The sequence below is a fragment of the Neoarius graeffei genome, chromosome 16 (genome assembly GCF_027579695.1).
Source record: "Neoarius graeffei isolate fNeoGra1 chromosome 16, fNeoGra1.pri, whole genome shotgun sequence".
In the NCBI taxonomy this organism is placed as follows: domain Eukaryota; kingdom Metazoa; phylum Chordata; class Actinopteri; order Siluriformes; family Ariidae; genus Neoarius; species Neoarius graeffei.
The window spans coordinates 51,654,714-51,676,727 of NC_083584.1; the positions used below are offsets into that span (position 1 = coordinate 51,654,714).

The 22,014-nt window shown below is 41.6% G+C and overlaps 1 protein-coding gene across 1 annotated transcript in view; it reads right to left on the minus strand.

The window, feature by feature from the left end:
• The window catches only part of cdip1 (cell death-inducing p53 target 1), a 44,549-nt gene that overhangs the window by 22,235 nt on the left and 300 nt on the right, over positions 1–22,014 (minus strand). The gene's annotated exons all lie outside the window — the stretch shown is intronic.

Consider the following 22,014-nt stretch of genomic DNA (forward strand, 5'->3'; position numbering starts at 1 on the left):
TTTGGATAAGTAAAGCCTATTTTTCTGCATTTTTGTAGTCCTGGTAATCTTTTATATTGGTAAAGTTGTTTATAGGACCATTTCTCAGTGTCTGTTTTTTTAATCAATAGTTTTTCAGTAATAACTTAATATTTAACATATCACTCTATTTTAAACAACCCCCGCGCCTCCCCCATAGTCTCCAAAATTTCTGTGGGAAACACTGGCGTGCGTAACAACGCTAATCAAGCTTAAGCTAGACGACCCGTCTCAAATACCCGTCCCAGGTAAATGTTATCCCAATTTTAGATGGCCTGTTCCAAACCATCCCACCCCATGAAAAATTCGTACTTGCATATCTCTATCTATCTATCTATCTATCTATCTATCTATATATATATATATCCCTGCACGCTTTGCGTGCATTATGTCTGCCGCTGGCAGACATTTTACTATTTTGCACCCTGCTGTAAATTATTTATACCCTGCTATTCTCCCAAACTTTGAAGCCCCTGCACTATATGGTAAAAAGCATGTGTACCCCTGACCATCACACCCATACGAGCTTGTTGAACTGTGAGAAAAGCCACCCATGTGTTGTCTTCTCTCTGCAAAACTGGTAAAGGGACGTTTTACTGAAAAACATGTTCAGTCGTAAAGTGTGATGTACTCTGGTCTGGACCAGACCAGTTAGAGAAACAAAGATTAGCTGGAAAATGAGGTCAGTATGCTAGCAATGTTCTGATCAATATACTAGAAAAAAATCCTCTAATTATTGCACTATTTCATAGCTCCAGAACTGTATAAAAGTTTTAGGCACACCTGAAGAAATTATGTATAAAAATAATTACTATAATGAGCAGTGAATGATAAAATAACCAATGTAAAAATTAAATCAGTATCTTAAATTTGCCTTCATGATTAAAAGTGAACACATTCTCTTCAGTACACTCCTTTCTAAGGAGACTCATGGGAGGTTGATCCAGGCTTCTTGGAAAACCTGCAGGTAAAATCCCAAACAGCCATTAAAGAATTTATATAAAAACAGTGTGTCTACGACTCTCTGGTGTGGTTTTGCTTGACTGGAATGAAAACCTGCACCCACACTGGCTCTTTCTGACTAAGACTGGACAACCCCAAATCAGGAAAAAAAAGTTAGAATGGTATGGAAAATGCAAATAAAAAAAGAAAGCAGTGATTTCTAAGTTTACTTTGACTTGTATTTCATTGCAGACAGTATAAACTCAAAATATTTCATGTTTTGTTGGTCAACTTCATTTCATTTGTTAATATACATCCATTCTGGTGTTTTAGGCCTGCAACACATTCCAAAAAAAAGTTGGGATGGGGCAATGTCGGGTGATGAGGTAAAACAATGAAATAATGATGTTATTTGAAACAGGTGATGTAAACAGGCGACTGTAATCATGATTTGGGACAAAATCAGCGTCCAGGAAAGGCCTAGTTTTTGAGGAGCAAAAATGGGCCGAGGATCTCCAGTTTGTCAACAAATGCGTGAGAAAATTATTGTAATGTTTAAAAACAACGTTCCTCAAAGAAAGATAGGAAGGGATTTGGTTATTTCACCCTCTATGGTGCATAATATCATTAAAAGATTCAAGGAATCTGGAGGAATTTCTGTGGGTAAAAGGCAAGGGCTCAAGTCTAAGCTGAACACATGTGATCTCTGATCCCTCAGACGGCACTGCATCAAGAACCATCATTCATCTATAGCTGATAGAACCACATGGGCTTGGGAGCACTTTGGAAAACCTTTGTCAAGCTACAATACAGAGTTACATCCACAAATGCCAGTTAAAACTTTACTGTGCTAAAAAGAAACCTTATGTTAACTGTGTCCAGTTATGTTAATTGTGGTCACACAAATCAGTATTCCAGGTTGTTTTTTGGAAGAAATGGACGCCATGTGCTCCGGACCAAAGGCAAAAAGGACCATCCAGACTGTTACCAGCAACAACTCCAAAAGCCAGGGTGTGTCACGGTATGGGGTTGTGCCAATGCCCTTGGCAAAGGTAACTTACTCTTCTGTAATGGAGCATTAATGCAGAAAAGTACACTGAGATTTTGGAGCAACATGCGCTGCCTTCAAGACATCTTTTCCAGGGAGATTTCAACCAGACAATGCAAAACCACATTCTGCACATGTTACAAAGGCATGGCTATGGAAGAAGAGGGTGCCTGTCCCCTCTGTCCCCAATAGAGAATGTGTGGAGAATTTTGAGATGAAAAATCTGACAGTGACGACCCCGTACTGTTGCACACCGTAAGACCTGTTTGCAGGAAGAATGGGACAAAATAACACCTGAAACGCTTCATCACTTGGTGTCTTCAGTCCCTAAACATCTTTTAAGTGTTGTGAGAAGGAATGGGAACATTATAAAGTGGTAAATGCTTTACTGTTTCAAGTGTTTTTCAAGTGTTTTGCAAGACTCAGAATTGAAATGTGTGTATTTTTGGGGGGGAAAAAAATCACGAGGTAAAACATCAAATAATGTGCTTTCTTTTGGAGTGCAATACAGGGATGAGATTATTTACAGATCATTGTTTTCAGTTTTAATCTCAGTTTCAACATACCATCCTAACTTTTTCTGATTTGGGTTTGCACCTTGATCTGCACAAAATGGTAATTAAATAATTCGGCAAACTGCATGAGATACCACAAGAAACTCCTGCAGCGATATGTGAGGAGCAATTGGTGATGTTAAATGATCCTGCCAGGTTTGTGAGTTTAGTGGCTGAATTAATACATTTGCATTTAGAACATTGTTTAGCTCACAGCACTGTTTTGTAGTGAATCGTTTGAATGTTTCCAGAAGCTATGGTTGTTCTGCCTATGATAAATGGCATAAAGGTTCTACGAGAGAAACTGATTAATGCATCAGCAGTAATAGTTTAGGTTTAGACCTGGACATCATTTTTGGATTAAAGCCTTGATATGTCCTTCATTGGTTTCAATACACAATACTTAGATGGAAATCAATATAACCGCTCATCAGAAATAACAGAGAGACCAGTTGTGAGCCTGTTTTCTGTCTCTCAGATAGGTGGAATAATATTGCTAATAAACCACATGCTACATAAATGCATGTGTGTCAATTTTTCACTTTAAAAATCTGTTGATTTGGCTTACTGAATTCGTGTTTTGATATGGAACAGGGTAATTTAGCTTCTTTTGGAGGTGAAATCAGATGTATGACAGAGACCGGAACTAGACTATCTATATTATTGTTAGTTTTTCTGTGAAATTAGTCATATCAAACGATTGTCATTCTTTGTTGGTTGTCCATTTCCTTCCTTTCATGCCTTACTTACATCCTTTCCCCTCCAAACCAATCTTTTACCAGTTGGTCATGTTTTTCCTTCCTGCTTCCTTCCTTTCCCCCCCAAACTTGTACCACTTAGTCATCTTTTTCCTTCCTTTCTTCACCCCAACTATTCAGCACAGAAAACATGCTGTCCAGGATTTTACATCCATTCAGTCTGATGTTGCTCAGTAGCACACATGATTTGCACTTGTTTATGACACCTGAGCATCACACCCATATGTATTTGTTGAACATCCCGTTCCAGGTGTATTCCCCCTTTACTGTTATAATAAGCTCCACTCTTCTGGGAAAGCATTCCACTAGATTTTGTATTATGGCTGTGGGAATCTGTGATCATTCAGCTACAACAGCTTTAGTGAGATCAGACACTGATGTTGTGTGAGGAGGTCTGGGGTGCAGTCAGTGTTCCAGTTCATCCCAAAAGTGTTCAGTGGGGTTGAGTTCAATCAGGGCTCCATCAGGGCACTCAAATTCTTCTACTCCAACCTTAACACACCATATTTTCATGGAGCTCGCTTTATGTCTGGGTACACTGTGATGCTGGAACATGTTTGGGCCTCTTAGTTCTAGTGAAGGGAAATCTACAGCATAAAGATATTCTTCCAACTTTGTGGCAACCGTTTGGAGAAGAACCACATGTGTCTGTGATGGTCATGTTTCCACATACTTTTGCTCATATATCCATCCATTATCTGTAGCCGCTTATCCTGTACAGGGTCAAAGGCAAGCTGGAGTCTATCCCAGCTGACTATGGGCGAGAGGCGGGGTACACCCTGGACAAGTCACCAGGTCATCGCAGGGCTGACACATAGAGACACACAACTATTCACACTCACATTCACATCTATGGTCAATTTAGAGCCATCAATTAATCTAACCTGCATGTCTTTGGACTATGGGGGAAACCAGAGCACCTGGAGGAAACCCACGCAGACACGGGAAGAACATGCACGCAAAAAGACCCCCATCAGCCACTGAGCTCGAACCCAGAACCTTTTTGCTGTGAGGCAACAGTGCTAATCACTACACCACCGTACCACCCCACTTTTGCTCATATAGTGTATCTACAACCCCGATTCCAAAAAAGTTGGGACAAAGTACAAATTGTAAATAAAAACAGAATGCAATAATTTACAAATCTCAAAAACTGATATTGTATTCACAGTAGAACATAGACAACATATCAAATGTCGAAAGTGAGACATTTTGAAATTTCATGCCAAATATTGGCTCATTTGAAATTTCATGACAGCAACACATCTCAAAAAAGTTGGGACAGGGGCAATAAGAGGCTGGAAAAGTTAAAGGTACAAAAAAGGAACAGCTGGAGGACCAAACTGCAACTCATTAGGTCAATTGGCAATAGGTCATTAACATGACTGGGTATAAAAAGAGCATCTTGGAGTGGCAGCGGCTCTCAGAAGTAAAGATGGGAAGAGGATCACCAATCCCCCTAATTCTGCACCGACAAATAGTGGAGCAATATCAGAAAGGAGTTTGACAGTGTAAAATTGCAAAGAGTTTGAACATATCATCATCTACAGTGCATAATATCATCAAAAGATTCAGAGAATCTGGAAGAATCTCTGTGCGTAAGGGTCAAGGCCGGAAAACCATACTGGGTGCCCGTGATCTTCGGGCCCTTAGACGGCACTGCATCACATACAGGCATGCTTCTGTATTGGAAATCACAAAATGGGTTCAGGAATATTTCCAGAGAACATTATCTGTGAACACAATTCACCATGCCATCCGCCGTTGCCAGCTAAAACTCTATAGTTCAAAGAAGAAGCCGTATCTAAACATGATCCAGAAGCGCAGATGTCTTCTCTGGGCCAAGGCTCATTTAAAATGGATTGTGGCAAAGTGGAAAACTGTTCTGTGGTCAGACAAATCAAAATTTAAAAGTTCTTTATGGAAATCAGGGACGCCGTGTCATTCAGACTAAAGAGGAGAAGGACGACCCAAGTTGTTATCAGCGCTCAGTTCAGAAGCCTGCATCTCTGATGGTATGGGGTTGCATTAGTGCGTGTGGCATTGGCAGATTACACATCTGGAAAGACACCATCAATGCTGAAAGGTATATCCAGGTTCTAGAGCAACATATGCTCCCATCCAGACGACGTCTCTTTCAGGGAAGACCTTGCATTTTCCAGCATGACAATGCCAAACCACATACTGCATCAATTACAGCATCATGGCTGCGTAGAAGAAGGGTCCGGGTACTGAACTGGCCAGCCTGCAGTCCAGATCTTTCACCCATAGAAAACATTTGGCGCATCATAAAACGGAAGATACGACAAAAAAGACCTAAGACAGTTGAGCAACTAGAATCCTACATTAGACAAGAATGGGTTAACATTCCTATCCCTAAACTTGAGCAACTTGTCTCCTCAGTCCCCAGACGTTTACAGACTGTTGTAAAGAGAAAAGGGGATGTCTCACAGTGGTAAACATGGCCTTGTCCCAACTTTTTTGAGATGTGGTGTTGTCATGAAATTTAAAATCACCTAATTTTTCTCTTTAAATGATACATTTTCTCAGTTTAAACATTTGATATGTCATCTATGTTCTATTCTGAATAAAATATGGAATTTTGAAACTTCCACATCATTGCATTCCGTTTTTATGTACAATTTGTACTTTGTCCCAACTTTTTTGGAATCGGGGTTGTAATATGACTGGCTTGTGGATTAGACAAAACAACTAAAACACTGACTCACTACCTTTCTTGTCCTTTCTGTGTTGTCTTCAAGGAAATAATTCACTTTTACAAAACTGCAATAAACAATTTAGTCATCCAGAAACAACAGCCAAAAAAAAAACAGGAAAATGAGGATTTCCATCATTTCAGGTTTAAGGAGAGAATGGGAGGGTGTAATAATATTACCCGCTGTGCAGTTAGGATACTCTGCCAGGAGCCGCAATCACCAAAACTCAGCTGGTACTGGATTTTCAAGTAATTCTACAGTAATGTACAATAATGAGGACATTTTTTTAAGGCAAACCTTTGTCTCCTTCATTCAAAAACAAATATTTTGACCATTTTCAGATGAAATTGTTCAACAACATTCCTAATAAATATAGTTAACTGATGTTAAATACATACTTGTCTAATGTTAGATAAATCTAAAATATATTGATGGATTTTATTTCACATCAAAGGTGCATTAGGTATCATTTGTGAAAATTAGGTCTCGTTAAATATGTTAAAACATGTGGAGTTGACAAAGATTTGAATGCTTTTTTTTAACCACTTTAGTCTGCCCCTGTTCTAACCATGCACGCAAATCTCCACCCCTTAAACCTTACTTTCATGTGTACTAATTCTGTGTCCAGCTTCATCCCCTTAACTCGTAACAAATTGCTTGATGTTTTTTCTGGTTTTACTGAGGGGTTTTGGGTTTTTTTTTTTTGCGCTCACAGGAGAGATACCTGCCTGCACTGGGCAAATTTGCTGATTTGAGACGGAGATGTGGGCGAAGTGAAGGAGCATTGTGGCATGTCTATGAAATGACTGACGAGAGGCCCATCCAAAACATACACAGATACACTCTGAACCTCAAGATGAGTTTACAAACAAGATTGATTTTCAGCAACATAATGTTTGTGGTGAATCCATGATTTAAACCACTTTTTTTTTATCTATCCATTATCTATACCGCTTATCCATCAGGGAAGCTGAAGCCAATCCCAGCTGACTTTGGGCAAGAGGCAGGGTTCACCCAGGACAGGTCACCAATCTATCTCAGGATTAACACAGATACAAACAGCCATTCTCACTCACATTCAGACCTGTGGGTAATTTAGAGTAGCCAGTTAACCTAATCCATGTCTTCAGACTGTGGGAGGAAACCAGAGCCCCCAGACAAACCCCATGCAGCCACAGGGAGAAAATACAAACTCTACACAAAAAGGGCCCAGTCATTGTTTTATCATTTCTACATATGTTTTTCCACATTATTTGCACTAGTAAGAAATTAAATACTGACTATTCTAACTGGCAGAGGAGCAGGGACAGCATGTAGAAAGTGGAGAGGTGAGCTAATTACAAATTACAGAATCGAGCTATTACTGTAGGTAGGAGTGGCTATGGTACAGATGGGTGACCAATCTTGACCACTGCGGTGGTGTTGGTGGACCAGGAGAGATCCTCGGTGATGTGTGTTCAGGAACTTGAAATCATTTACCCTTTCTTCATTGATTAAGTGTGGTTCTGGATCTGCCTTGTTTTTCCCCCAAAGTCAATGAGTTCCTTTGTTTTTGACACATTCAGGATGAGGTTATTGTCTGAACACCACACCACTGGTCTTTGGACTTCTTCCCTGTAGGCTCTCTTGTCTCCTCCGGAGAGGAGAACAACCATGGTGGTGTCATCCACAAACTTAATAATGGTGTTGGTGGAGTGGATGAGTACTGTCATATGAATAGAGGATATAGAGGAGGGGACTCGGCACACAACCCTGTGCCACTCCAGTGCTGAGCGTGAGAGTGGGGGAGAGGTGTGGGCCTATTCTACCAGACTGGGAGCGGTTAGTCAGGAAGTCCGTGATCCAATGACAGATGGGTTGATAGAGTCCCAAGTCAGTGAGTTTGGTGACCAGTCTGCTCAGGGTGATTGTGTTGAATGCAGAACTATAGTCCATGAAAAGCATCCTCACTTAGCAACCCTGGTGTTCAAGGTGGGACACTGCATTGTGAAGAGCTGTGGCAATGACATCTTCTGTGGACCCATTTGCTCTGGAGGCAAATGGGTGTGGATCCAAGGTGGGTGGGAGGCTGGCTTTAATGTGCTGCTGGACCAGCCTCTCAAAGCACTTTGTGATGACCAGAGTGAGTATAACTGGATGGTAAATCATTGAGGCCGCTGATGACTGCTTTTTTGGCAGGGGGATTATTGTAGCAGACTTTAGGCATGGAGGACAGGGACATGTTGAAGATTTTTGGGCAGTACTCCGAAAGCTGGTCTGCACAGTCTTTCAGAACCTTTTCTGTCACACCATCCAGACCTGCAGCTTTCCTTGGGTTCACTGTTCTGAGTACATGCCTCCCTCACCTCATGTTCTTGCACAGTGAGGGTGTGGCTGCTATTGTAGGCTGATAGGGGTGTGATGGTTGCCTCAGCAGTATTCACTTCAAAGCAAGCAAACAAACAGTTAAAGCATATACGCAGAACCATGGCCTCACTTTTTATTTATAAATGCCTTGAGACCTCAAGAATGGCATAGGAATAGTGTTAAACGTTAACAATAAATCTAATAGAGTAATTTTTACGATTAAAGTGATTCATATAGGTAGTGGTCTGAGTGAATGACCTTGACGTCCGTGACGTCACAGCAGGAAGTCTATCGGTCTCATCGTCATTTCCACTATACTAAAACACAGAGCTGACTGCAACTCCGATCCTCCATTTTGAGCTAATTTATTGCTATGCCACGTAGATGAGTTGCTGGCAGGTGCAGCAACACGACAGAAGGTGGATTTACGTTGCATTCATGGCCCAAGAATGTTCAAACTGCAAAGATTTGGACGCGTTTTGCGAGTTCACGGGCACATTGGGCACCTACGAAGTGGTCTCTCCTCTGCTCTGCACATTTTACTGAAGACTCGTACGAGACCTCTGATCTGTTGAGGAGCATTGGTTATAAGCCTGTGTTGAAATAGGGTGCAGTACCAACAATTAAAGGAAAATAAAACTATAATAAAAGGAAAGTAAGTTAAATTGCACCAGTTCTCCCGGAGCATGAGCCGAGGGTTGTTGGTAAAACCCAGGATGTGACATATTATCGCTCGGGCAGTGACCTCCCCGCGATTGTTGCTAAAACCAGTGACGTCCTGTCCCATCCTGGGTTTTATTAATTGCCTGAGCCGAGAAGTAATGGCAAAGTACTCAGTATGGAGAAAATGGAGAATGAGCGGACCAGCCGTCTGATTTCTCCGCTGGATAATGCTTGCCTCAGCAGCAATATCTCGCCCTTACGTGGAAGAAGCAAATGAACGGAGAACTGAACGAACAACTGAAAGTCAGACTGTTTCAAAACAACTGGCCATAAGATCGGCCTTCAAGAAGTGAGAACACAGATGGGTAAGCTGCGACTCTCATTTGGATACAAAACAACAACACTCGTTGTTTACCTGCATTTAGATTAATACATGTATTGTGTGTTTGAGTTACCGGTTATAAGATTTTTTTTTTAAAGATTTTTTTGGTCTTTTTCTACCTTTATTGGATAGGACAGTGTAGAGACAGGAAATGAGCAGGAGAGAGACGGGGAGGGATCAAGAAATGACCTCGGGTCGGAATCAAACCCGGGTCCCCAGATCAATGGTACGGTGCCTTATCCACCTGAGCCACGACGCCCCACTGGTATAAGATTATTTAATTTGCTTCAGAATGTGATTGTCTCAGTTCATCTGATTATTTAATTAGCCTTTTACGTTTTATCAGTGAAAATGCATGCATGTACATGTATGTTGCACAAGTTATAACACCCATCCTGTTTTAATGAGAGTCAACCCACAATCAATGAAGTCAAATCAGTCTTAGTTGAGCAAGTCAGTAACGGTATTTCTTACTTTCACCATAAATTTTTATTTATATGACTTTGGTCTATAGCTGTCAAAGGCCTCGGCCTTAAAACCGGTTACTGCTGTGACGTCATGCACTCAGGGCTGGCTGGCTCAGCGGGGCAGCTCGAATGCCAACTCTCCCGTCGATTTTAACTCTCAAAAATATATATTTTTTTATTCCCATTTATGCAGCATACAAGAATCAAGAATGGAGATACTATCCACTCAGAAATGTATTTAAAAATAAAAGGTTCTGCATATCTCCTTTAAGCTTTTCTGCCAGTGAGTCATCACCAACGGTAGTCGTGCTATTGCTTTTGTAACTGGTGATGTTGGATGCCCTGCCACACCTGCTGCGGGTGGTTGCTGTTGAAGTGATCCTCAATCTTCCTCTTGTGAGCTACTTTGGCATCCCTTATGCTTCTTTTCAGGTTGGCTCTTGCAGCACTACATAGCGCTCTGTCGCCAGACCTGAAGGCGGTGTTGCACTCCTTGAGGAGAGTCTGGACCTCCCTCATCATCCATGGCTTCTGGTTGAGATACATCCGGATGTGTTCGTTAACTGTGAAGTTGTCAACACAGGTTTGAATGTTGGAGAGTACAGTGGAGGTGTATACTTCCAATTCCTCATCCTCAAAAATGTCCCAGTTTGTCCTTTCAAAGCAATCCTGCAGCTGTGAGGAATCTCCTTCAGACCATATCTTAACAGTCTTTAACGTGGATTGAGCTTTTCATCTGAGGGGGGTGTATGCTGGGGTGAGGAAGATAGAGAGATGGTCTGAATGTGCCTAGGTGTGGTAGCAGTGTTGACCTACAGTGGGGCAAAAAAGTATTTAGTCAGTCACCAATTGTGCAAGTTCTCCCACTTAAAAAGATGAGAGAGGCCTGTAATTTTCATCATAGGTATACCTCAACTATGAGAGACGAAATGAGGAAAAAAAATCCAGAAAATCACATTGTCTGATTTTTAAAGAATTTATTTGCAAATTATGGTGGAAAATAAGTATTTGGTCAATAACAAAAGTTCATCTCAATACTTTGTTATATACCCTTTTTGGCAATGACAGAGGTCAAACGTTTTCTGTAAGTCTTCACAAGGTTTTCACACACTGTTGCTGGTATTTTGGCCCATTCCTCCATGCAGATCTCCTCTAGAGCAGTGATGTTTTGGGGCTGTCGCTGGGCAACATGGACTTTCAACTCCCTCCAAAGATTTTCTATGGGGTTGAAATCTGGAGACTGGCTAGGCCACTCCAGGACCTTGAAATGCTTCTTACGAAGCCACTCCTTCGTTGCCCGGGCGGTGTGTTTGGGATCATTGTCATGCTGAAAGACCCAGCCACGTTTCATCTTCAATGCCCTTGCTGATGGAAGGAGGTTTTCACTCAAAATCTCACGATACATGGCCCCATTCATTATTTCCTTTACACGGATCAGTCGTCCTGGTCCCTTTGCAGAAAAACAGCCCCAAAGCATGATGTTTCCACCCCCATGCTTCACAGTAGGTATGGTGTTCTTTGGATGCAACTCAGCATTCTTTCTCCTCCAAACATGACAAGTTGAGTTTTTACCAAAAATTTCTATTTTGGTTTCATCTGAGCATAAGACTTTCTCCCAATCCTCTTCTGGATCATCCAAATGCTCTCTAGCAAACTTCAGACGGGCCTGGACATGTACTGGCTAAAGCAGGGGGACACGTCTGGCACTGCAGGATTTGAGTCCCTGGCGGCATAGTATGTTACTGATGGTAGCCTTTGTTACTTTGGTCCCTGCTCTCTGCAGGCCATTCACTAGGTCCCCCCGTGTGGTTCTGGGATTTTTGCTCACCGTTCTTGTGATCATTTTGACCCCACAGGGTGAGATCTTGCGTAGAGCCCCAGATCGAGGGAGATTATCAGTGGTCTTGTATGTCTTCCATTTTCTAATAATTGCTCCCACAGTTGATTTCTTCACACCAAGCTGCTTACCTATTGCAGATTCAGTCTTCCCAGCCTGGTGCAGGTCTACAATTTTGTTTCTGGTGTCCTTTGACAGCTCTTTGGTCTTGGCCATAGTGGAGTTTGGAGTGTGACTGTTTGAGGTTGTGGACAGGTGTCTTTTATACTGATAACGAGTTCAAACAGGTGTCATTAATACAGGTAACGAGTGGAGGACAGAGGAGCCTCTTAAAGAAGTTGTTACAGGTCTGTGAGAGCCAGAAATCTTGCTTGTTTGTAGGTGACCAAATACTTATTTTACCGAGGAATTTACCAATTAATTCATTAAAAATCCTACAATGTGATTTCCTGGATTCTTTCCCCCCATTCTGTCTCTCATAGTTGAGGTATACCTATGATGAAAATTACAGGCCTCTCTCATCTTTTTAAGTGGGAGAACTTGCACAATTGGTGGCTGACTAAATACTGTTTTGCCCCACTGTAAAACCGTTTTTAATGTTGAGTAGGCCTTGTCTAACATATTTTCTCCCATGGTAGCGAATTTGATGTGTTGTGTGAAGTTGGGGAGCACTGACAGTCTGCCTGGTTGAAATCACCAGCTATGATATGAACAGGGTAATAGCAGACCAGGTAATGAGTTATAACTACACATGCACCATAATGGGGGCATTGGATAGTTTGTTTATTGTTACAGTTAAAGTTTAAATTTTATTGAAACATTATAAATCATTAAAACATAATGATTATCATAACTATACCTGCTTTTTAATAAACTTTGTTAACCACTTTCCTTTCATTGAACTAGTAAATATATAGAGCAGCGGCTACAATTATCGATACCTTAACAAACTTTTGGCCATTGCAAAAGTAGAAAAGACTTTTGATACGTAAATTGTGCATGAATAATTACTCAAACTTCCATTGGGGAAAAAAATGAGTTGATTCCCGATTACTTAGTGCATCAGATCATGTGACATTGTTCCACAAGTATTGACACCTTTGTCCACAGCTATCGACATCCAGATGATTATTTAAATAAATAAATAAATAAATAAATAAATAATGGGGCGGCACGGTGGTGTAGTGGTTAGCGCTGTCGCCTCACAGCAAGAAGGTCCTGGGTTCGAACCCCGTGGTTGGCAAGGGCCTTTCTGTGCGGAGTTTGCATGTTCTCCCCGTGTCCGCGTGGGTTTCCTCCGGGTGCTCCGGTTTCCCCCACAGTCTAAAGACATGCAGGTTAGGTTAACTGGTGACTCTAAATTGACCGTAGGTGTGAATGTGAGTGTGAATGGTTGTCTGTGTCTATGTGTCAGCCCTGTGATGACCTGGCGACTTGTCCAGGGTGTACCCCGCCTTTCGCCCGTAGTCAGCTGGGATAGGCTCCAGCTTGCCTGCGACCCTGTAGAACAGGATAAAGCGGCTACAGATAATGAGATGAGATGAGATAAATAAATAATCTGTATGTGGTATTAAGTTAACAAAACAGGTTTTAATTAAAATTTCTTTTACATAGACTTATATTTAGTACAAAATATCTTTTATATAAATATATCAATGTCAGTGCTTACGTAAATGAGGACGTAATTCTAATGTTTGGAAATAAATGAACTGATAATGTTTAACCTGTGTCAGAAAAACTTTTTGTTCCACTTTAAGTGTTTTCATACATCACAGTTTGTTAATCATTCATTGTTTGTATTAATTTCTAGTTTTGTAGTTTACCAATAAATCTCAACAGGCAATTGACATTGTAACCACATGAAAATCCAGGTCAAAGGTCGCATATCATTCCTTGAACCAAAGCTTTATATTTTTACATCTAAAAATATGAAATGTCTACTGATATTGTAATATGTTGTAGATATTTCTAACAAACTGCAAAAAAATATATTTTCTGACTGGAACAGAAAAATCTGAATATTTCAAGCATGTAATTTTTTTATATGCTAGGAATTTAAATCTGGTCTAATTCTATTTATTGCAGTAGGTTTCTAAATGCTCTATAAGCATTCCATTCTGTTATGAATCAAGAAAATATTATAAATTACAACACCTTTTTTTTAATACTTCATCTACTTCAACAATGTTACACAAAGATCGATCCATAACAGTTGTAAATGTCACTTAATTCCACAGGGTGTCGATAATGGCGGACACCGGTAAAGTGATCACTATTATCGACACCTCACATGACTTCTCAAACGTGCGTTTAGATACAAAATGGCGACTGTCAAATGAAAGAGTAAGAGACAAAGTAGGTTTCGACAAGGAGATCATGAAATATCAGTGAATTTGATCAGTAAAAACATGTCCATGATCTTTCCACCATGCTTACCTGCAATGATGACATCCGGATTTTCCTCAAATTGCATCATGCTAAAAAAAAATTCCATGTGAGGTAACAGGCTGTGTCATCAGACAACAAGATCAAAGGGCGAGGGGGTCTTATGGTTGATTAATTAACCAATAATAACTGTTGTGAATGGAAGTCAACTTTGTAAATTTGGTTTTTATTGGTAAATCTGAAAAGGCATCAATAATTATGGACTGTTGATAATTGTAGCCGCCGCTCTAATAATAAAAAGGTTATGATCAGGACAAGTGAAAAAATAGGTCCCCTATGGGTACATGTGGCTACTGCTTATAAATAAAATTATTTTCTGATCCCATGTCCATACAGTAAATATAGCATTTATATTTACTCTTTGAGGCAGTAGCCACAAAAATGAAGCGTAATCCAAAAATGAACAATTTAAAAATCACAGAAGTAAAATATACTAAGTGTCTGTACTTTATATTATTCTACTCTTACCTCTTACAGTTTTCGAAACTGAAACCTCCGAACTGAGGTTGACATACACACACTGTCACCATGACCCAAGCGCTTATTTCCCGGAAAAGGCCCAGCGCTAGAACTCAATGGTCTCTTTTCGAAAACTTCCTGTAACAACTCAGAAGTGCGTCACATCTCCATCATACATGGGACCACTGGCCGAAGAAGGCAAGGAAAGGGGGACAACCTGGAGTATATTTTAAAATAGGAACGCACTTTCCCTCGGTAATAAGCATAAACATGTCTGAAAGCGATTTCTTTAGTCTAGTCCATTTATTTTGAATGGTGAACCGAATTGTATACACTCACCGGCCATTTTAATCGGAACACGTGTATGCGTATGCACAGTGCACTATTGTTACACTCATTCTTACAACACGATGACATAGTGGCTAGCACCTCTATGTGAGGCAGTAACCACAAAAACCTTGCTGCTTGTCCGACTGGATGGGCAGATTAAAAAGTTAATGCCGAGACCTGAAATTCCTTGTATGTGAGAATGGACTTGGCAATAAACTCGATTTAGATTCCTGACTGACTGAGAATGTAGCTCGGTCTGTCTCAGAAACTGGGTACTGTGGGGGTACCCCATTAAATATACTCACAGTCAATAAACTATACGGTGTTGAATGGTGATGTTGGTTTTAATTTTAAATAAAATGATGAAAGAAATAATACAGATAAAACTAAATCTTTGATGTGAATACTCTATTCAGAATTTGGCAAAAATTCTGCAAATTTGTGGAAAGATGGCGGCTTGATCTGGGACATGATAAATGGTTGACTACATCACATTCCCTTAAAAAGGCTGTAGTCCACTGAAAAGTCTACAGTTATCACTAATTGTATTTTAAGTTGTAACTTTATACACCTAAGGATTGGTGCACTCACAGAATAATCATAACCGTAATAAAACATCATGCAAAATATTTGATCACCGTTGTAACTCCATTTTCCGCAGACCCAAAACCATTATAATCGTGTGTTTTGATCTAAATGGAAAGCCTCAGGGTCAAGATCACTACCTCACCAAAAGTAGGAACTTAAAATCACTACGCCATATAAACCTTTAGCTATAAATCTGTGATTTTGTTTTTTAAAACGAAAGCTGAAAGTGGGCGGCACGGTGGTGTAGTGGTTAGCGCTGTCGCCTCACAGCAAGAAGGTCCTGGGTTCGAGCCCCGGGGCCGGCGAGGGCCTTTCTGTGCGGAGTTTGCATGTTCTCCCCGTGTCCGCGTGGGTTTCCTCCGGGTGCTCCGGTTTCCCCCACAGTCCAAAGACATGCAGGTTAGGTTAACTGGTGACTCTAAATTGACCGTAGGTGTGAATGTGAGTGTGAATGGTTGTCTGTGTCTATGTGTCAGCCCTGTGATGACCTGGTGACTTGTCCAGGGTGTACCTACCCCGCCTTTCGCCCGTAGTCAGCTGGGATAGGCTCCAGCTTGCCTGCGACCCTGTAGAAGGATAAAGCGGCTAGAGATAATGAGATGAGAAAGCTGAAAGTTGGGTATAGAATATGTTTCTTACAGAATATGTTATGATGGTAGCTGGTCTTGTATGAATTTCTGAGCTATAAAATGAGTTGTGGTCTATTTTTTACCATAGCGTGTTATTTGTGTGCGGGGAAGGACACACATTAACAATTTGCATGTGTAGAATGGAATTTTCCACTCCAACAGTTAGAAGTTGATCGTGCTTCCATTTGCGGTCTCTCTGTTACGCGGGTGATCTGTTCGGACGTTATCGCTGAAAAGGTGAGTTTTGACAGTTTTATTTTGTTTTAGTCTTGCAGTATAAGGCAATAGAATGTTTCTTTTTCATCTTACTTTCATATTTCGTAGTGTTTGCGTATTTTTGGCCAATATTTTGCAACCATGGTCAATTTAGATCGAACTTTTGATAGAATCTATGGCCAGTCATTTTGCCCTGCCCCCGCCTCGCGCTCCATCCGGTGCAGTAGTGATGCCCTGTTGCTCGTGCGCCGCAGCAGAGACCCGCGCGACCTTCAGCCGGTACAGTCGCTGTTATTTTACCACCGCCGTTATTCTCATCTTTCCGGGGTGTTCTTGATTTTTCCATTGTGTCCTATTTCGCCATACCAAATACCCAAAATGTATCATATTATTCATATTTAAGTGAATAATCAAGTCAGTCATCATAACTTGGCATTTTTAACCCAAGCAATCAAAAAGAGGAAATTTATTCAATATTTTCACTCATCTGTGAAGGAGGGGCTTTAATTCTTCATGATGTAGTTATTTTATATGGAAATCAATTTTACAAAAGCATTTAAATTGTAATCAAAAAAATTTTCCACAGTGGAGGCCAGATAAAGCAAGATACTATCTTTATTCTTATTAAACGTGACAAAAGAAACATTGAGTGTTAGGTAAATGCAAAAAAAATAGTAAAATTAGAAAATTTATTTTTTCACCATAATGTCCCAAATAGGGCGGCACGGTGGTGTAGTGGTTAGCGCTGTCGCCTCACAGCAAGAAGGTCCTGGGTTCGAGCCCCATGGCTGGCGAGGGCCTTTCTGTGCGGAGTTTGCATGTTCTCCCCGTGTCCGCGTGGGTTTCCTCCGGGTGCTCCGGTTTCCCCCACAGTCCAAAGACATGCAGGTTAGGTTAAAGGAACAGTCCACCGTACTTCCATAATGAAATATGCTCTTATCTGAATTGAGACGAGCTGCTCCGTACCTGTCTGAGCTTTGCGCGACCTCCCAGTCAGTCAGACGCAGTCAGACGCGCTGTCACTCCTGTTCGCAATGTAGCTAGGCTCAGTATGGCCAATGGTATTTTTTGGGGCTGTAGTTAGATGCGACCAAACTCTTCCGCGTTTTTCCTGTTTACATAGGTTTATATGACCAGTGATATGAAACAAGTTCAGTTAAAAAAATTGAAACGTAGCGATTTTCTATGCTATGGAAAGTCCGCACTATAATGACAGGCGTACTAACACCTTCTGCGCGCTTTGGCAGCGCATTCATATCACTGGTCATATAAACCTATGTAAACAGGAAAAACGCGGAAGAGTTTGGTCGCATCTAACTACAGCCCCAAAAAATACCATTGGCCATGCTGAGCCTAGCTACATTGCTAACAGGAGTGACAGCGCGTCTGACTGCGTCTGACTGACTGGGAGGTCACGCAAAGCTCGGATAGGTACGGAGCAGCTCGTCTCAATTCAGATAAGAGCATATTTCATTATGGAAGTACGGTGGACTGTTCCTTTAATTGGTGACTCTAAATTGACCGTAGGTGTGAATGTGAGTGTGAATGGTTGTCTGTGTCTATGTGTCAGCCCTGTGATGACCTGGCGACTTGTCCAGGGTGTACCCCGCCTTTCGCCCGTAGTCAGCTGGGATAGGCTTCAGCTTGCCCCCGACCCTGTCAAACAGGATAAAGCGGCTAGAGATAATGAGATGAGATGTCCCAAATGAGAGACCAGTTTCTGAGATGGACCCAGCTGCATTTGTGGTTCTGAATCCTCTAAGTCATGACTTTTGCCTCAGTGTCTGATTAGGCGACTTACTTTGAGTTCTGCTTTTTCAGAGGCATTTTCGTGTCAAGTAAAAACACAAACTCTCACTCCAGTTGCCTTACTGGTACTGATCATATGCCTGAGTTTCGTATCATTGTTTATGTAAACATCTTTGGTGCCAACATAAAAATATATATTCAGATTAATCTGAATATATATATATATTTTTATGTTGGCACCACAGATGTTTACATAAACAGTGATACAAAACTCAGGCTTATGATCAGGGCTGTGAAAAATCCACGGATTTGATCGCAAAAATACCATTTTTGTAAATCGTGTATTTCTGCAAAAAAAATGTCGGGGGTGGGGGTACTCTGCTAATGGTTGGGGACCGTAATCGCCGATGAGTACATTGTTTACTGGAATGGGGGAAAATCTAACGCCAGGTGTCTCTGTATTTTACGACATCGTACAAGTTATATATACACGACATCGTAGACCGTTTTACGACACAGCGCCATTTCTTTCTTACTATTTTCGGGTTACTCTTTTCAAACACGTGTTGACAATATAGCTTGCGATTAAGTGATGATAAAAGATTTTTTCGGTATGTCTGTGTCACAGAGAGACATTGTACAGAGGGAGGATGGTGATAATGACAATGTGAAAAAAGTAGACAAGGAAAACAGTACAAAGAATCCGTGGAATTGGCGATGGCTGGAATTTAAAGTCGGAAACAAATATCTTTATGGACACATCCGAAAGATCAAGGAACCAGGCAAGGCGTCCTGCACGTTATGCCATCAGGATGTAAAATACAGATTGGGACGAAGAACACACTCGGTCGATCATGTGCAGGGAAAGAAACACGCAGAACTGGTGAAATTAAAGCTGTCAAATTACAGATTACCAAGTACCTATATCTTGTTTTCATATTTGTCTGTTGATCATGCATGATACGTTTTGCTAAATATTTTTACTTGATTTTATAAACTTTCTAAATGGTTTTACTATGGTTCTTGAAATGCCTATCAGTATTTTCAATCTTCATTTAATTCATGTAGCTAAACTGTTGTTAATTAATGTATGTGTCGGTTTATAAGTCTTGGCTCTTTGCGTCTTTGTAGACGGTCTTAGCAGCTGCTTGCGGATACACGACAAGCACATTCATGACTGATTCTGCTGATGTTGGAGAGGCACGGACGATTGCATTTGTGGCAGGGGAAGGTCGGTCCATCGGGCGTGGAGGATGATGACGCTCTGTCTTTTCTGCGCTGTCGCTTTGCCTCATGGTCACTGCGCTGCTGTCTCTTGTATGCCGAGGCTCCCTTGTGGATCGCTGCCCTCCATCAGTGGCCATTTTCTCCCAAGTGTCGGGGTTTATCTGAAGGTTCTTCATGGTATCTTTGCAGACATCCTTGAAACGGAGCTTGGGACATCCTCAATGTCATACACCACCAGCCAGAGCACCAAACAGGAGCTGCTTGGGGATGCGGGAGTCCTCCATCCACCTGACGTGACCCAACCACCTCATCCGCCTTTTGCTCAGGATGGTTGCAACGGATGACTGGTGAGACATCTCGAGCACTCGGGTGTTAAAGGAACAGTCCACCATACTTCCATAATGAAATATGTTCTTCTCTGAATTGAGACGAGCTGATCCGTACCTCTCTGAGCTTTGTGCGACCTCCCAGTCAGTCAGACGCGCTGTCACTCCTGTTAGCAATGTAGCTAGGCTCAGCATGGCCAATGGTATTTTTTGGGACTGTAGTTAGATGCGACCAAACTCTTCCACGTTTTTCCTGTTTACATAGGTTTATACGACCAGTGACATGAAACAAAGTTCAGTTGCACAAATTGAAACGTAGCGATTTTCTATGCTATGGAAAGTCCGCACTATAACGACAGGTGTACTGTGTATTGACGGAAGGAACACCTTCTGCGCACTTCGACAGCGCATTGATACCTTCACTCCTGTTTTTTTTTCTCTCCCCTGCCCCTTGACTAACCTCTGACTATTACTGACCACAGCACTAATGTTTCCAGTCACATTGGCTGTGTATTGACGGAAGTCAGGGGGGCAGGGGAGAGGGGGGAGAGGGGGAAAACAGGAGTGAAGGTATCAATGCGCTGCCGAAGCGCGCAGAAGGTGTTAGTACGCCTGTCATTATAGTGCGGACTTTCCATAGCATAGAAAATCGCTACGTTTCAATTTGTGTAACTGAACTTTGTTTCATGTCACTGGTCATATAAACCTATGTAAACAGGAAAAACGTGGAAGAGTTTGGTCGCATCTAACTACAGCCCCAAAAAATACCATTGGCCATGCTGAGCCTAGCTACATTGCTAACAGGAGTAACAGCGCGTCTGACTGACTGGGAGGTCGCACAAAGCTCGGAGAGGTACGGATCAGCTCGTCTCAATTCAGAGAAGAACATATTTCATTATGGAAGTACGGTGGACTGTTCCTTTAAGCACTCGGTCCTGCCACTTGATACCAAGGACTTTCCGAAGACAGCATTTTTTAAATATTATTTAAAAACGGCTAAGTTAACAGTAAGAAAAAATTATTTCAAGTCATGTTCTATTTTTTTTTATATTATGAAACATACTGATGGATAGTTTTAATGTCAAAAACAAAGCTATAAGTATTAAAATATGCATGTTTTGGGAGCAATTTTCTCTTTCAGGAGATGCTAAGGATGTTCTATTTGTATATAGGAATGGATATAGGAATTATTGGATATAAAATCACTTCATTTTGCTTTTACTTAAGTTATTGAACTTCATCTCATCTCATCATCTCTAGCCGCTTTATCCTTCTACAGGGTCGCAGGCAAGCTGGAGTCTATCCCAGCTGACTACGGGCGAAAGGCGGGGTACACCCTGGACAAGTCGCCAGGTCATCACAGGGCTGACACATAGACACAGACAACCATTCACACTCACATTCACACCTACGGTCAATTTAGAGTCACCAGTTAACCTAACCTGCATGTCTTTGGACTGTGGGGGAAACCGGAGCACCCGGAGGAAACCCACGCGGACACGGGGAGAACATGCAAACTCTACACAGAAAGGCCCTTGCCGGCCCCGGGGCTCGAACCCAGACCTTCTTGCTGTGAGGCGACAGCGCTAACCACTACACCACTGTGCCGCCCAGTTATTGAACTTATTTACATTTATTTTATTTTTATTTATTCGGTTTATCTTCTATTTTTAGATATGTTTACTACTTCTTTGATTCAGGAGCTTGGCAGTGAATTTGAATTTCCCTCCGGGGATTAATAAAATGATCCTGATTCGATGCAAGATTTACTTGGTTTCTGGAGCCATATGGACTCCGGACCCTCAGCTTCCACCCTGCAATTTTTTTCCTCCGATTTGACTTTTTTCCATTTCACAGCCCTGATGACAAAACATGTCTTAGAATACAAAGGGCTCAGCTAGTTATCAGACAGCTACAGGGGATTAGTGTGATGAGTTAGCAGGTTGATTAGCCAGCTAACTAATCCCAATGGGGTAAAGACTACAGCCACGCCCACACACAGCTAACATAACAGTCATGACAGGCAGTTCCTCTACAGTTCCTCCTGAGCGCTGGAGAAACCACAAGACTCGGGCTGCGTCCCAAATCATGGCACGGTAGCGCACTACAGCCTCCTGACTCAGTGTCTACGACCAGTTATTGAAACGGAGCATGAGACATTCATGAAGGCGAAACAACACAGAGACAAACATGGGGCCGAGCGCTGTAAAGGAAAGGTCCAGAGGGACATTATGAGGATTGAGCTCGCTTCAGAAAGCTGATACACTGCAGTCATTAATGAATAAATGAATAGCGGTTGTGCTCAGTTGCCTT